At 38.4% G+C, this 16,696-nt stretch overlaps 1 protein-coding gene across 12 annotated transcripts in view; it reads right to left on the bottom strand.

Annotated features, from left to right (window-relative positions):
* Window positions 1–16,696, bottom strand: part of PHF3 (PHD finger protein 3) — an 84,791-nt gene that overhangs the window by 39,996 nt on the left and 28,099 nt on the right. The gene's annotated exons all lie outside the window — the stretch shown is intronic.

Raw genomic sequence — 16,696 nt, 5'->3', positions numbered from 1 at the left:
CATATAGCAATTCTAAATGTGTAGCTGCATGAAATCTAGTAAAATGAATGTGATTATTTTGATCAGAAGGCCCAAATTCAAATCCCTGCTAAAATATACATATACCGGTGCATATAAATAAAAAGATGTAATATGCAAATTAGGCCAGAATACTGTAAAGGTCATGACAGCTTAGGATGGGCCTGGTGCAGTCCCAGGGCCTGAGAGAACAACAGACAGGGTGGCGGCCCAAGGCTGGCCCCGGAGAGAACAACCCGCAGGGGGATGGGTTTGATTCTGATCAAGGGCATGTACCTAGGTTGCAGGCTTCTGCCTGGTGGGGGGCCCCCTTACATTGATGTTTCTCTCTATCTTTCCCTCTCTTTTCCAAGCTCTCTAAATATCAATGGGAAGCCCTAACCGTTTGGCTCAGTGGATAGAGCGTTGACCTGTGGTCTGAAGGGTCCCAGGTTCGATTCTGGTCAAGGGCATGTACCTTGGTTGCGGGCACATCCCAGTGGGGGTGTGCAGAAAGCAGCTGATTGATGTTTCTAACTCTCTATCCCTCTCCCTTCCTCTCTGTAAAAAAAATCAATAAAATATATTTTAAAAAATAATAAAATAAATATCAATGGGAAAATATTATATGAGGATAAAAAAAGTAAACGTCATATCCTATGAAACTTGAAAATGCCTAAAGAAAGTTGTCATTTTTTCATTATGAAGGGACAAGAGTCTGTGTTGATAAAAACACGTTGGCAGCTGAGGCAGCAGCAGCAGAGTGATGGTGGCGCCTTCTCCTTCTCCTGATCAGCCCAGTTGCCTCCCACAGTAGGACATCCCCTGAGGGATCTGGGACTATGAGAGAGGGCAGGCTGGGCTGAGGGACGCGAGCTCCCCCCCGCCCCAAAATTTTGTACACTGGGCCTCAAGTCTATAATAAAAGCATAATGTTGATTAGACCAATGTCCTTCCGGAAGGCGGCAGGGACAGGGAGCAGGGCAGGGTGCCAAGTCAGAGGAGGCCGAGGCAGAGGTGGCACAGCTGATAAATGATTTTTCCCTCATCATTGATGTTTCTATCTCCCTCTCACTTCTCTCTGAAATCAGTAAAAATATATTTTTAAAAGCCTGCTTTTAAAAAAAAATTGTATGTGGTAACACTGAAATTCAATTTTAAGAATGACAGAGTATAACTTCTTTTCAATTCTGTAAAGCACAGATAAAACAAAAGGGAGACCTGGATACTCCACTCCATCCTGTTAACTTATAACATGTATCTATGGAAAACGTCTAGAAACCTGGTAAATTCAGCCGAAACCGGTTTGGCTCAGTGAATAGAACGTCAGCCTGCGGACTGAAAGGTCCCAGGTTTGATTCCGGTCAAGGGCATGTACCTTGGTTGCAGGCACATCCCCAGTAGGGGGTATGCAAGAGGCAGCTGATCCGATGATTCTCTCTCGTTGTTTCTAACTCTCTATCCCTCTCTCTTCCTCTCTGTAAAAAAATCAATAAAATATATTAAAAAAAAAAAAAAAAAAAACCTAAAACCTGATGAACAATATTAACAATATTAATCAGAGATACGGAAGGGGAGTGGACTGACAATTCTCGGGGAAAAGGGGAGTGGTGGATGCGGGAAGAGACAACATAAACTGTGCACCTGTGGATGAGGACAATGGGGGGTGGGAACCTGGTGAAGGGGGGAAGAAATGAGGAACCTTTGTAATAATATGAACAATAAAGACTGATTTAAAAAAAAAGAAAGAAACCTAAATTCAAAACATGAAAATCTAATTTCATAAAGTAATGTAAATATGTATCAGAGATATTATAAAGGCTAAAAACTTAGTAAAGGTTTTTATTTGTCTTTAACTCCCAGGCAACACTGATTATGATTTTAAGGAAAATGCTGAAATATACATACCAAATTTTCAATTGAATTAGCTGTGTCTCAATGTTTCTAAGACCAAGCACACAGAAAAGGCACTGGGACACCCACTGGCCAATTCTGGAAAAACTACAGTGACCAAGGTTAACACTGTTAATACAAGCTAGTGTGTTTGCTAAATACCAAGGAGTACTTAGTACGTAAGAGAGATGCATCAATTGGCTGTCTTCAATATGGGCCCCACCTGGGATAGAACCTGCAACCTAGCTAAGTGCCCTGACCGGGAATCAAACCTGTGACTTTCTGATGCATGGGACAACACTCCAACCAACAGAGCCAAAACAGCCAGTGCTAAATCTTACTTTTATTTCTTATGTTTTTCTTTTTAGGTGGGAGAGCACATGGGAAATCATTGTCTTCACAATTCATTTGCATAGATCACCAATTAAGACTCACTTGTGTAAAACTAAATATGAATGTAATCATGTAAACACAACCCAAGAGGTTACTAGAACTATTTAGTATTAACAATAAATAGATTTTAATTTGATAAAAAGGACTAACTAATCACTACTTAAATTAATGTATGTATGTATTATGTATATCTTTCATTTACTATTTTCCTACTTGGAATGTATTTCACTGACCAGGATCTTTTTGTTGCTGTTAATCCTCACCTGAGGATATTTTTCTATTGATTTTTAGAGAGAATAGGAAAGAGGGGGAGAGACAGACAGAGAGAGAGAAATATCAATGTGAGAGAGATGCATTGATTGGTTGCCTCCTGCGTGCACCCTGACCAAGGCCGCCAAGGTACATGCCCTTAACCGGAATCCAACCTGGGACCCTTCAGTCCGGAGACTGATGCTCCAACCACTGAGTCAAAGCAGCTGAGGCACTGACCCAGAATCTTCAAAAGGCTGGCCATTTCTTATCTCTAAGGATGCTGCTACTCTTAAGGTCACTTACACAGAGGCCTGCCCTAACCAGCCCAAATCAAATAGACCATTGCCTCCCACTGCCAATCAAACAACCACACATTTTGTATCATCTTAAACTTTACTTAAGCTCCATAAGGACAGGTACATTGGTCTCAAACACCACTGTATCCTCCCAGCAATGGAAAGAGTCTGGCATACAATAAGAATATTTGTTAAATGAACCAATAGTACCAAACTACTTTTATGCCAAAACAAATCATTTTACCTCACAATTGTGGAACCACGAGCCAAATTGTTCATACCTGGAAATGCTATTTAATAAGAATGTTACCATAAAAAGAAATCCGTTTTTAAAAATGCAACCCTGCTCTTATAATATAGATCTTATCATTATTTATTGGTCTCATATGTCAAAAAATCAGATCTCAACCAGGCACTTTGGTACACTGTGTTCAATTTTACTCAAATAAAAGAGAAAAACCAGAGACAAGGCTCAAGAAAAAGTTCTAAAAATATCCCTAATCTGTACCAGCACAGGAAAAGGTTTTAATGGGATACACAATATTAAACAGAACAGAAATTCCATGAGGGCAGGAATTTGTCATTTTACTTTTTGAAATATCCCTAATTCCTAGAAGAGCAGCTGAAACATACAGTACCCGGTTTTAAAAAAACAACTCAAATTTTTTTAAAAAATGCATGAATGTATACAAAAATGTCATAGTTTCCAAGTTCTATCTCAAGAGATTAGAACCTCCACATTAAACTTCACTCCAAGCAAGAAGTTACCCTCCACTCCCATCACAGTAGTGTTGATTAACTCCTTGCAGAACACAGAGTTAGATTGCAATAGTTTAGAAAACAGAGATTAGAAGGAAGTGTCCCAACATCAAACAACCAAACAACAAAAAAGGTCCTCACTCACCAGAAAGACACCATTTTTCAGGGTATGTGCCTAGCAACCAAGAACTCCCGAGAGCTGCAACTAATGAAATCTCTATCTAAAAAACTTAGACCAAGTACATTAAGACATAGTAAAGACATAACCTCCCATTAACAATAACAAGGAGAACTTCAAGTGAACCAACATCAGAATTATGGGGGTCCCCGAAGAAGAGAGAGCAAGATACCGAAATCCTATTGGAAGAAATAGTGACAGAAAAATTCCCCCACCTGGTGAAAGAAATAGACTTACAAGTCCAGGAAGCACATAGAACCCCAAACAAAAGGAATCCAAAGAGGACCACACCAAGACACATCATAATTAAAATTCCAAGAGCAAAAGACAAAGAAAGAATATTAAAAGCAGCAAAAGAAAAGCAGGTAGTTACCTATATAGGAGCACCCATACAATTGTCAGCTGCTTTCTTAACAGAACCATGCATGCCAGACGGGAATGGCTAGAAATATTCAAGGTGATGAACAGCAAGAACCTACAGCCAAAATTACTCTACCCAGCAAAGCTATCACTCAGAATCGAAGGCTAGATAAAGAGCTTCACAAATAAAAAATAAGCTAAAGGAGTTCATCACTGCCAAACCAGAATTATATGAATTGCTGAAGGGGGTTTTTTAGGAAGAGGAAGAAAATAAAGATAAAAATTATGAACAACAAACACGTAACTATCAATAAGTGAATCTAAAAACCAAGGGAATTAAAAAATCTGATGAACAATATTAACTGGTGAATATAATTGAATCAGAGGTATGGAAGGGATGTAGACTGATCTAAAAAACTTAGATCAAGTGCATAAGACATAGTAAAGACATAACCTCCCATTAACAATACCAAGGAGAACTTCAAGCGAACCAACATTAGAATAATGGGGGTCCCCGAAGGGGAAAGGGGGAGTAGGGGATGCGGGAAGACACTGAACAAAAACTGTGCACCTATGGATGAGGACAATGGGGGGTGGGGTAAAGGCAGAGGGTGGAATGGGGACCTAGTGGAGGGGAGTAATGGAGGGGGGGGAAAAGGAACATTTGTAATAATCTGAATAAAGATTTATTTTTAATAAATACAATACAATACAATACAATACAATACAATACAATACAATACAATACAATACAATACCAAGGAGGTGAAAGATCTGCTCACTAAAAACAATGAAAGAGCCGAAACCGGTTTGGCTCAGTGGTAGAGCATCGGTCTGCAGGTTCGATTCCGGTCAAGGGCATGTACCTTGGTTGCGGGTGCATCCCCGGTGGGGGGGGTGCAAGAGGCAGATGGATGTTTCTCTCTCATCGACGTTTCTAGCTCTCTCTCTTTCTCCCTTCCTCTCTGTAAAAAATCAATAAAATATATTTTTTTAAATTAAAAAAAATAAATAAAAACAATAAAAGAAACTGAAGACACACATACAAGAAAAAAGAAAGATATCCCATGTTCATGGATTAGAAGAATTATATTGTTAAAATGTCCACACTACCATTCTGTACTGGTGACTCGATTGGAGCATCATCCTATACACCAAAAAGTTGTGGGTTTGATCCCTAGTCAGGATAAGTATGAGAGGCAAATGATTTCTGCTTCTCTCTCATACTGATGTTTCTCTCTTTCAAAATCAAGAAAAACATATCCTCAGGTGAGGGTTTAAAAAAAAAAAAAAAAAAAATGTGCCCTGGCTGGTAGTTCAATTGGCTAGAGCATTGGTCCAATACGCCATGTTTACAGATTCGATCCCCACAGTCAGGGCACATACAAGATGCACCAATGAATGTATAAATAAGTGGAACAACAAACTGATGTTTCTCTTTTTTTCTCTCTATCTCTAAAATTAATAAATATAAAAATTTTAAAAGTCCATACTACTCAAAGCAATGGCATTTTTCACAGAACTAGAAAAAACATCCCTGGCCAAGTAGGTCAGTGGTTGGAGCTTCCTCCTGGTATGCAAAAGTTGCAGATTAGATCCCTGGTCAAGGCACATGTAAGCTTCAGCCAATGGAACAACATTTGTTGTTCCACTTATTCTCTTTCGTTCTCTCCCATCCTCCTCCCTCCCCATTTCCTCTCTCAAAAATATCAATAAAAAATTCTAATACTTATATGGTACTATTAAAAGAATCCCCCCTCCCAAAAAAAAAAAAAAAAAAAGCAAAGCAAAGCAATCCTGAGAGAAAAAAATAACAAAGCTAGAGGCAGCACACTTCCTGATTTCCAACTATAATACAAAGTTATAATACTCACAATAGTATGATATTGACATAAAAAGACACATAAGATCAATGCAATAGAACAGAGTCCAGAAATAAACCTAGCATATGTAGTCAATTAATTTATGTCAAAAAAACCATAAATGAAGAAAGGACAGCCTCTTCAAGAAATGATGCTAGGAAAACTGGAAGCCAGATGCAATACTGAAAACTGGACCGCAATACTGAAAACTGGACCCTTTATCTTACACCATACCAATAAAATCAATGCCAAAAGAAGACAGGAATTAAGCTATTTGCCATCACTGTTTGGCAATAAATTTTTAGATTTGACACCAAAAGCAAAGGCAATAAAAGCAAAAATAAACAAATGGGACTACATCAAATCAAAAGGCTTTTACACAGCAATGTAATCATCAACAAAACAAAAAGACAACCTATGCAACAGGAGAAAACATTTGCAAATCATGTTTCTGATAAGTGATAAATATACACAATGTATAAAGAACTCATACAAGTCAACAGCAAACAAAAAAATGTGTAATAGGCAGATGAACAGAATAGTAATTCCTCTAAAGACAAGGAAATGAATAAGAGATGCAAGAAAAGGTGCTCAACACATCACTGATTATCAGGAAACTGCAAATCAAAACCACAATTTGGTAACATCTCACACTCTGTTAGAATGACTATCACCAAAAAGATAAAAGTTAAGTGTTGGTGAGGATGTGTAGAAAAGGGAACCATTTGTGCTATTGACGATATGTAAACTAATGTAGCCACTATTAAAAACAATATGAAGTACCTAAAAATATTTAAAACTAGAACTGCCACATAATCTAGCACTCTCACACCTAGGAATAAAGATGTGGTATACATACACACACATACTAGCATATTATTTAGCCATGAGAAAGAAAGAAAGCCTGCCATTTGGAAAAAGAAAAAAAGAAAGAAATCCTGCCACTTGGGGTAACAGGGATGAACCTTGAGGGCATTATGCTAAGTGAGATAAGGCAGACAGAAAAGAAATACTGCATGGTATCACTTTCAAGTGAAATCTTTTAAAAAAAATCAAATGAAGGCTAAAAAAGTGATTGGGGAGAGGAGGGGGGTTTGGGGGAAGGAAATAGAGTAAGTAAAGTCTGAGAACTTAACGTAACAGGGTGACTACTGTTGATAACCACTGTATTGTACATTTGAGAGGACTAGGAGAATAGAACTTAAATGTTCTCACACTTACAAAATAAGATAAATATGTTAGGTGATACTTATTAACTAACTAAATGGGGGGATCCTTTCACAATGCATATGTAAACCAAATCATCATAATGTACACTTTAAAAATATCTTGCAATTTACATGTCGATTACACCTCAATAAAGGTAATTTTATATATATGTATATATATATATGCTTGATATAAAAAAAAATGTCAATTCTGCAATAAATTTAGAACATGTACTAGAATTATTAGAACTTGGAACACAAGGAAAAGAATTCTAATAAACCTAAACATACCTCAAACTTAAATATCCCTAGGTAAGGATCCTAATTTAATGACAAGAAATGAACTGATACTATATGTATTTAGTCTTGAAGCAATTGTATATACAGTAAAATATCTCATTCCATTCCACAATGTAGGTTTAGAAGTCAATAAATATTTTATCTTCAATAAGTCTCTGTTGGCTCTTATGAGCATTTTGGACTGTGTGGTCTCTTACCAGGCTCATTTCAGACAAGATTCTATTTTGAGCCCTTCATAAGAAAAATGAAGTAAATAACAGAAAATAAGGCTTATTTTTGTTATGTACACCTTCATAAGCATCTACCAGCTTTTTTTTTTTTTTTTAATCCTCACCTGAAGATATTTTTTCCATTGATTTTTAAAGAGTGGAAGGTAGGGAAAAGGAGAAAAGAGATAAATATCGTTAGACACATTGATTGGTTGACTCCCACACTCGCCCCAACTGGGGCAGGATCGAACCTGCACTCGAGATACATGCCCTTGACTGGGAATTGAACCTGTGACCCTTGGGTCCCCAAGCCGACACTGTAACCACTGTGCAAGATCGGCCAAGATTAATCCCTTATTTTGTTTCACATATTTTTAATAATCTGTTTCCTAGCCTCTCAATTAGATGAATGAATATACTAGCTGGCATGGTTCAGTGGTTGAGCACTGACCTGTGAACCAGGAGGTAATGGCTGACTCCTGGTTGGGGCACAGGCCTGGGTTGTGGACTCAATCCCCAGTGTGGGGAGTGTAGGAGGCCAACAATCAATGGTTCTTTCTCACATTGATGTTTCTATCTCTCTCTTCCTCTCCCTCCTTTCCTGAGGTCAATAAAATATTCTTAAAAAGAAAGATACACTACTAAGTCCAAAGACATTTCACAGAAGGTCTTTGAACAAAGTTCATCATTTTATTATAAAATTTTAAGAACTTAACTCTTGTTTATATATTAACCAGCCTATAGTAAAACTGGTTCCCTTATACAACCTTTCTCTTAAAGGCACAAAACCTATCAATGATGATAAGGAGGACTTAATGTATTTTTTAAATCCATGAACCCACCCTACCAAGTTTGGCTCAGTGAATAGAGCATCAGCCTGCAGACTGAAAGGTCCTGGGTTCAAATCCAGTCAAGGGCACATGCCCAGGTTATGGGTTCGATCCCCAGTAGGGGCGTGCAGCAGACTGATCAATGATTCTCTGTAATCATTGATGTTTCTATCTCTCTCTTCCTCTCTCATTAAAAAATAATATAAAATCCATGAACCAATACGGCAACCTAAAAAAAATAAATAAAAAAGAGCCAAAAATTAATAATAATTTGCCACCTCCGGAATTAGATGTGATCATTTCACCAACTCTTTACTTTGTAAAATAGTAATAAAACCTCAATTCTCTAACTTTAATCTGCCTCTTTAGTAGGCCCTGCAGTACAGAGTAAGCAGATAATGAAATTTTTTCTTTACCGGAAGAATGCCAACAAATACACGTAAAAGAAAAGATAGAATTAAAAAATCATCACTTTGCTACAACTGATTATCAATGAATGCATAAAACCATTAGAGGAAAGGCTAAAGAGGAACTAAAGATTTTCATGTTGCCAAAGTTATATACCCTTACAGAATACTTGTTATATCAAGTATTGGGAAGAAATGTTTTGGTTGTTGCCACCTTAACCCAGTAATAGTTATTAATCTTTATTTTTACTGATTTCAGAGAGGAAGGGACATAAAGAGAGAGATATCAATGACGAGAGAAACATTGATTGGCTACCTTTTACACGCCCCACTCTGAGGGATCGAGCCTGAAACCCAGGCATGTGCCCTAACCAGGAATCAAACAGTGACCTCCTGGTTCATAGATTGATGCTCAACCACTGAGCCATACCCAACAGGTGCCACAGCAATCTTGAGAAAGAACTAAGTTGGAGGGATCACAATATCAGATATCAAGTTATACTATAAAGCCACAGTGATCAAAACCGCCTGGTATTGGCACAAGAACAGGCAAATAGATACTGGAACAGAACAGAGACCCCAGAAATCAGCCCCATCTGATTAACATTCAATTAACATTTGAAAAAGGAGTCAAGAACATATAATGGAGTCAAGACAGTCTCTTCAGTAAATGGTATTAGGAAAATTGGACAAGTACATGCAAAATCAAGACTAGACCACCAACTTACACCATACATAAAAATAAACTCAAAATTAATGTAAGATGCGAAACCATAAAAATCCTAGAAGAAGCTATAGGCAACAAACTCTCACACATCTCTTATAGCAAGGGTCCTCAAACTTTTTAAAGTGGGGGCCAGATCACAGTCCCTCAGAGAGCTGGAGGGCCGGATTATATGAACTACTAATTCCTACTGTAACACCTCGGCTGCGCTCACTGCCCAAAAAACCTGGCAGGCCGGATCAGACTCCTCTGCGGGCCGCATGTGGCCCGCGGGCCGTAGTTTGAAGGCCCCTGTCTTATAGCAATATGTTTGCAGATACATCTCCTAGGGCAAAGTAAGCTAAGGAGAAAAGTTAACAAATGGAACTGCATCAAAATAAAAAGCTTCTGCTCAGCAAAAGAAACCATCAACAAAATGAAAAGGGGGCCCACTGTATGGGAGAACATAGTTGGCAATGATACATCTGATAAAGGGTTAATATCCAAAATATATAAGGAACTCATACAACTTAAAAGGACAAACCAAACCAATTAAAAAGTGGGCAAAGGCTGAAACCAGATTGGCTCAGTGGATAGAGCGTGGACTGAAAAGGTCCCAGGTTCGATTCCAGTCAAGGGCATGTGCCTTGGTTGCGGGCACATCCCCAGTAGGGGGTGTGCAAGAGACAGCTGATTGATGATTCTCTCTCATCGATGTTTCTGACTCTCTATCCCTCTCTCTTCCTCTCTGTAAAAAAATCAATAAAATATATATATATATTTTTTTAATGGGCAAAGGACCTAAATAAACACTTCTCCAAAGTGGACATAGAGATGGCAAGAGAGATATGAAAAAATGCTCAAAGTCACGATCATCAGAGATGCAAATTAAAATGACAATGAGGTATCATTTCACACCTGTCAGAATAGCTACCATCAACAAATGGCAAATGCTGGCAAGGATGTGGAGAAAAGGGAATCTTAGTATACTGGTGGGAATGCAGACTGGTGCCGCCATTATGGAAAACAAAGGCATTTCCTAAAAAAATTAAGTACGGGACTGCCATTTGACCCAAAGATCCCACTTCTAGGAATATATCCTAAGAAAACTGAAACACCAATCAGGAAAAAAAATGTGTGGACCTCTATGTTCATAGCAGCACAATTTACTATTGCTAAGATCTGAAAACAGCCCAAGTGCCATTCAGTAGATGAGTAGATAAAAAAGTTGTGGTACATTTTACACAATGGAATAGTATAAAGCAGAATAAAAGAAGGGTTTCTTACCCTTTGGGATAGCAAGCAGGGACCTAGAGAGTATTATACTAAGTGAAATAAGCCAGTAAGAGAAAGACAAGTATCGCACAATCTCACTCATATGTGGAATCTAATGAACAACATAATCTGGTGAATAAAATACACACAGAGATACAGAAGCATGGAACAATCAAATCTCAGAAGGAAAACAAGGGTGGGTGGATGGGATGAGATCAACCAAAGAACTTGTATTTAGATATGCATATCCCACTGACACAGACAATGGGTGGTGAAGGTCTAGGGTAGGAACCCAGGGAGGCTATAAAGGGACATGTGTAATACTTTCAATAATACCAATTTTTTAAATTCACATCTATATAATAAAAGCCTAAGCAACCATTATGGCAGAATGACCATAATGACCAGTCGCAATGATATGCACTGACCACCAGGGAGCAGACTCTCAATGGAGGAGCTGCCACCTGGTGGTCAATGCACTCCACAGGGGGGGCACTGCTCAACCAGAAATCAGGCTCACAGCTGGCGGTGGCAGGAGCCTCTCCCACCTCTGTGGCAGTGCTAAGGAGCAACGAGCTGAATGGTAAGGAACAAATAGGCGGGCAGTAAGGATCGAGGGATCCCAGATTGCAAGAGGGGTGTTCAACTGCCGCCAAGGGGTCCCAGACTGCGAGGGGGCATAGGCCAGGCTGAGGAACAATCCCGCCCCACACACACACACACACACACACACACACACACACACACACACACACACCCCCCGCCGCCAGTGCATGGATTTTGTGCACCGGGCCCTTAGTGTAAAAATAAAGCTACACAATCTTGGGAGCGAGTTGGGGAGGGGGGGGGGGTTTATATATTACCACAAATATTTACCATTTCAACAGACACCCTTACATAGCAACCTTTCATTAAACTTGAAGTACACTCACTTAGGTATTCTTCCAAATAGGTATACATAACTAAAGGGATGCACACAAGCCCAGCAGGCATGGCTTAGTGGCTGAGCATCAACCTATGAACCAGGAGGGCATTTGATTTCCAGTCAAGGGTACATGCCCATGTTGTGGGATCGTGACAGTTTAGTAACGAGTAAAAAAGTTATTTCTTTCCTAAAATAATATGGGCTAAGAAAACTGATGCTTAGAACTGTTTCTATCATTCTGTGGTTTGTGACTAAAAATGTATTGTGGCATCTATAAAAACTCTCAATGGGCACTTAAATTTTTCCCAAATAAAAAGAATCAGTGGACAAATGGAAGGCAGAGTAGGAGGATGTTGCAAGGACATGCTCCCAGCAACAAGATGGAATTACAACTGAAACATGGAAAGGCTTCCTGAATAATCAATAGAAAACTCACAGGAGAGAACCTTAATATCCAAGGACCAAAGGTGAAGAATGCAGAGACTGGTAGGAGGGGTGGAGGCATGAAAGGGCTGGTCGGACACCCACAGAAGTAATTGAAGACCCGGAGAAATATCTCAGCTGTGGGGGAGCCACAGAGAACTCTGGGATCTAATCCCAAAGCTGAGCTCCACAGCAGAGAGCATCAAACTGAGGAGGATACCCACATAACATCTGGCTATGAAAAGCAGTGGGGTGTTGCCTGCCAGGGAGTGACAGCTGAATGTTCAGGCACCCTCTGAAAGGGCCAATGCACAAAAATTCCCTGTGGAGCCACCCACCTTGTGCTCTGGCAGAGGGAGGGTGAAATGGATTGGAGCTGTGAGAGCAGAACCCAGGACAGAGGTCTCAAGGGATAGAGTACAGAAGGCAGACATCCCAAGTTTTCTGGGCTGAGTCATTCCCTCACATAGCAGACATCTTTCCCACACAGACATTTGCCTTGCCTGGGGGGAAGACAGTCAACACATACTGGAAAACACCTTGCCCAGAGGCCATTTAAGAGATTAAAAGTAACAATTAACCTCCAGGCAAAAGCAACTGCCACATCCAGTTGAAAAAACTCTTGCCACACCTGAGGTCGATTGCCTGGGGCTATTCAAGTCGGGAAAGTCTTATAGAAAAGAGGTCTCTGGAGGCTTTGAGTCTTTGCCTGATCCAATTAGTCAGAAATAGCCTTTAACACTGTCCTGCACTAGAGATTGCACAGTCACAAACCCAGACAACCAAAATGAGGAAACAAAAAAACAACCTCCAAATGAAAGAACTAGTGAATTCTCCAGAAGAGATAAATGAAGCAGAGATAAGAAATTTACCTGAAACAGGGCTCAGAGTAATGATGTTCAAAATGCTCAACAGTATGAAAAGATATAGTAACTAAGAAAAAAAGAACAGTCTGAGAGAAAGAATGCCTTAACACAAATAAAGAACTATTTGGAATGAATACACAGCACATTAGGGGAAGCTGATGATCAAGGAATCAGTGAATTAGAAGACAGGGTTGAAAACATCACTCAATTTGAGCCGAAACCGGTTTGGCTCAGTGGATAGACTGGAAGGTCCCAGGTTCGATTCCAGTCAGGGGCATTTATCTTGGTTGCGGGCACATCCCCAGTAGGAGGTGTGCAAGAGGCAGCTGGTCAATGTTTCTCTCTCATCGACGTTTCTAGCTCTCTATCTCTCTCCCTTCCTCTCTGTAAAATCAATAAAATATATTAAATATATATATATATATATATATATATATATCACTCAATTTGAGAACCAAAAAGAAGATAACAATTAATAAGCAGGAGGACAGCTTAAGGGAGCTGTGGAACAATGTGAAACATAACAATATTAGAATAGTAGGTGTGCAGAAGAGGCAGAAAGGGAGAAAGGAATAGAGAAGGTGTTTGAAGAAATAATGGTAGAAACTTCCCTAACCTGGTAAAGTCACACTAATTCAGGAGGCACAGAGAAGAGGAAAAAAAAAAAAAAAAAAAGAACCCAAAGAGACCCACACTCAGATACATCATAATTAAAATGCCAAAAATTAAAGGCAAAGAGAATCTTAAAGGCAGCAAGAGAAAACTGTTACCTACAAAGGAGTTCCCATAAGGCTGACATCTGATTTCTCAACAGAAACTCTACAGGCCAGAAGGGAATGGCATGAAGTACTCAAGGTAATGGAAAGCAAGGATCTGAGACCAAGATTACTATATCCAACAAGGCCATCATTCAAAATAGACAATTCAAATAAAGAGCTTCCCAGACCAAAAACAAAGGCTAAAGGAGTTCCTCACCACCACACCAGCATTACAAGAAATGCTAAAGGGATTGCTGTAAGGCAGTGATCGTCAAACCACGGCTCTCGAGCCACATGCAGCTCTTTGGCCCCATTTCTTTTTGGGCACACCTGTACAGTGAGATTGAAACTTTGTGGCCCATGTGCAGAAGTCGATTTTTGGCCTGGGTGAGTCTATTTTGAAGAAGTGGTTCTAATACCGAGCCACACTCAAGAGGCCAAAGAGCCATATGTGGCTCACAAGCCGTGGTTTGCCAACCACTGCTGTAAGGCAGTGTTTCCCAAAGTGTGGTACATGTACCCTCAGGGGTACAGAAAGAGTTTGGTGGGGGTATGCGTTGCACTGGAGTTTGGTGGGGATATGCACTGCACCGTGTTTAGCTGCACCTAATTCTAAGTTCTCATGAGTAGAAGTGGTACTCAGCGTTACGAAAATTATAGAAAGGGTACACATATGTCAAAAGTTTGGGAAACACTGTTGTAAGGGAATGCTGAGAAGAAATAGAGAGAGAAACCTAGCCATACAGAATTAAAATGGCTATAAATAAGTACCTTTCAATAATAATCCTAAATGTAAGTGGATTAAATGCTCCAATCAAAAGGTGTAGGGTAGCTGAATGGATACAAAAACATGACCCAACTATATGTTGTCTACAAGACACCCACCTCAAAACACACACAGGATGAAAGTGAAGGAATGAAAAAAAATTTTTCCATGCAAGTGGAAAATAAAATAAAGCTGGATTAGCAATACTCATATCCAACAAAATAGACTTTAATAGCATCATGCTAAGTGAAATAAGCAAGTCGGAGAAAGATAAATATCAAATGATTTCACTCATTTGTGGAATATAATGAATAATATAAACTGATAAACAAAAATAGAGCCAGATGGGGGGAAAATATTCTATAATAGAAGTAATCCTGTTATTTGCAGATTTTTAATATCTCCTACAACTTTTGTGCTATCATACTATGTTAGTACAATTTTTTTTTAATATATTTTATTTATTTTACAGAGAGGAATTGAGAGGGACAGAGAGTTAGAAATGTCGATGAGAGAGAAACATCGACCAGCTGCCTCCTGCACACCCCGCATTGGGGATGTGCCCACACCCAAGGTACATGCCCCTGACCGGAATTGAACCCGGGACCATTCAGTCCGCAGGCCGAAGCTCTATCCACTGAGCCAAACCGGTCCCGGCTGTTAGTACAATTTTTATATTATTAGACTTAAAATCCTTTTATTCTTAAAATATTAATGTCTACTGCATGTAATATTATATGTAAGATCATTTTTCTTAATTGGTGTCTACTGCATATAACATCATATTTAAAATTGTTTTTGTTGAAATATTCATGTTTATTGCATGTAATATATGTAAGAGCGTTTTTCTTGAATTGGTGTTTATTGCATGTAACATATTTAAAATCATTTTTCTTGAGATATTAAAAAAGATTCAGAAAATTCTGAGCTCAAATGGTAAGTATTTTAAAACATAGACTTCCTATTGGTGTAAAAGAACACCAGACACACTGAAGGGGGCAAATATGTCCCAATGTAGCTTTAAATAACAGACTTTATATACTCAATAAAACAAAACAAAAAAACTAGGCTTGTGACTTGTTAGAACTTAATAAACTTTTTCTATTTGAATACATGTATCTTTTCCATTCACCACAGTCATTAAAGTCAAATTCAACTTAGAACCAGATGTATAAAAGATTGTATCAGAATGACAAGATGAAATTAAAAAAAAAAAAAAAAAAAAGTTAAGGACCATAAACCCTCGATTTTGCAAAACTCCATTTAATGGATTTCGAATTTAATGGACAAAATTTCCAGTCTATATGTCATGTAAAAATTAGCACCCTGTTAATTTTTAAATGACTTTAAGCAAGATTTGCTTATAAGTTAACAGGTTATTTTTTGTAATTAATTCACTGTTAGATTTAACCAATTTTAGTGAATAGATCATAAGTTGGAAAAACACTGTAGTAATTTCCTGACATAATATTACATATCTACAACAAAAGTCTACATATTTAAATTCAAGAATCACTAATGTAAACAACGTTTGCTGAATGATTAGCATGTAATCAGACTGCATTGCACATAGTAACTGGTTCTGTTGTGGGGTGGTTTGAGTTTCTATAGCAGTTTTAATGCATACTGGCCAATGTTACATATGCTAAGCCATATACCAGCGGTGTACATGTGTTTAACTCAGGGTGATTGGTGAATGCACCCATTTACTAGACCTAATCAGTATAAATTTAAAGTTACAGTAATACACACAGAATACTTTTCTGTGAAATTAAACTTTTAATATAAACTTAATTTTAATTACACAAACGTGTCTACAAAAGTAAACAAGTAAACTAATTCGTCAATTCTTAACAGATACATTGAGAAAACCTACTGGTCTTTAAAAATTAAAAAGCATTTAAAAAAGTAAAATAAATAAGTATATCCAATCATACTGCACTCCAAAGAAATGTTTATACATTGTAAATTTTAGTTAATTCTTAAAGTGTAAATACCACTTATGTTATCTATAGCTAATCATTTTAATCTTTTTT

Source organism: Pipistrellus hanaki (assembly GCF_964339955.1).
Source record: "Pipistrellus hanaki genome assembly, chromosome: 7".
Taxonomy (NCBI): domain Eukaryota; kingdom Metazoa; phylum Chordata; class Mammalia; order Chiroptera; family Vespertilionidae; genus Pipistrellus; species Pipistrellus hanaki.
This window is presented reverse-complemented; position numbering and strand designations above follow the sequence as displayed.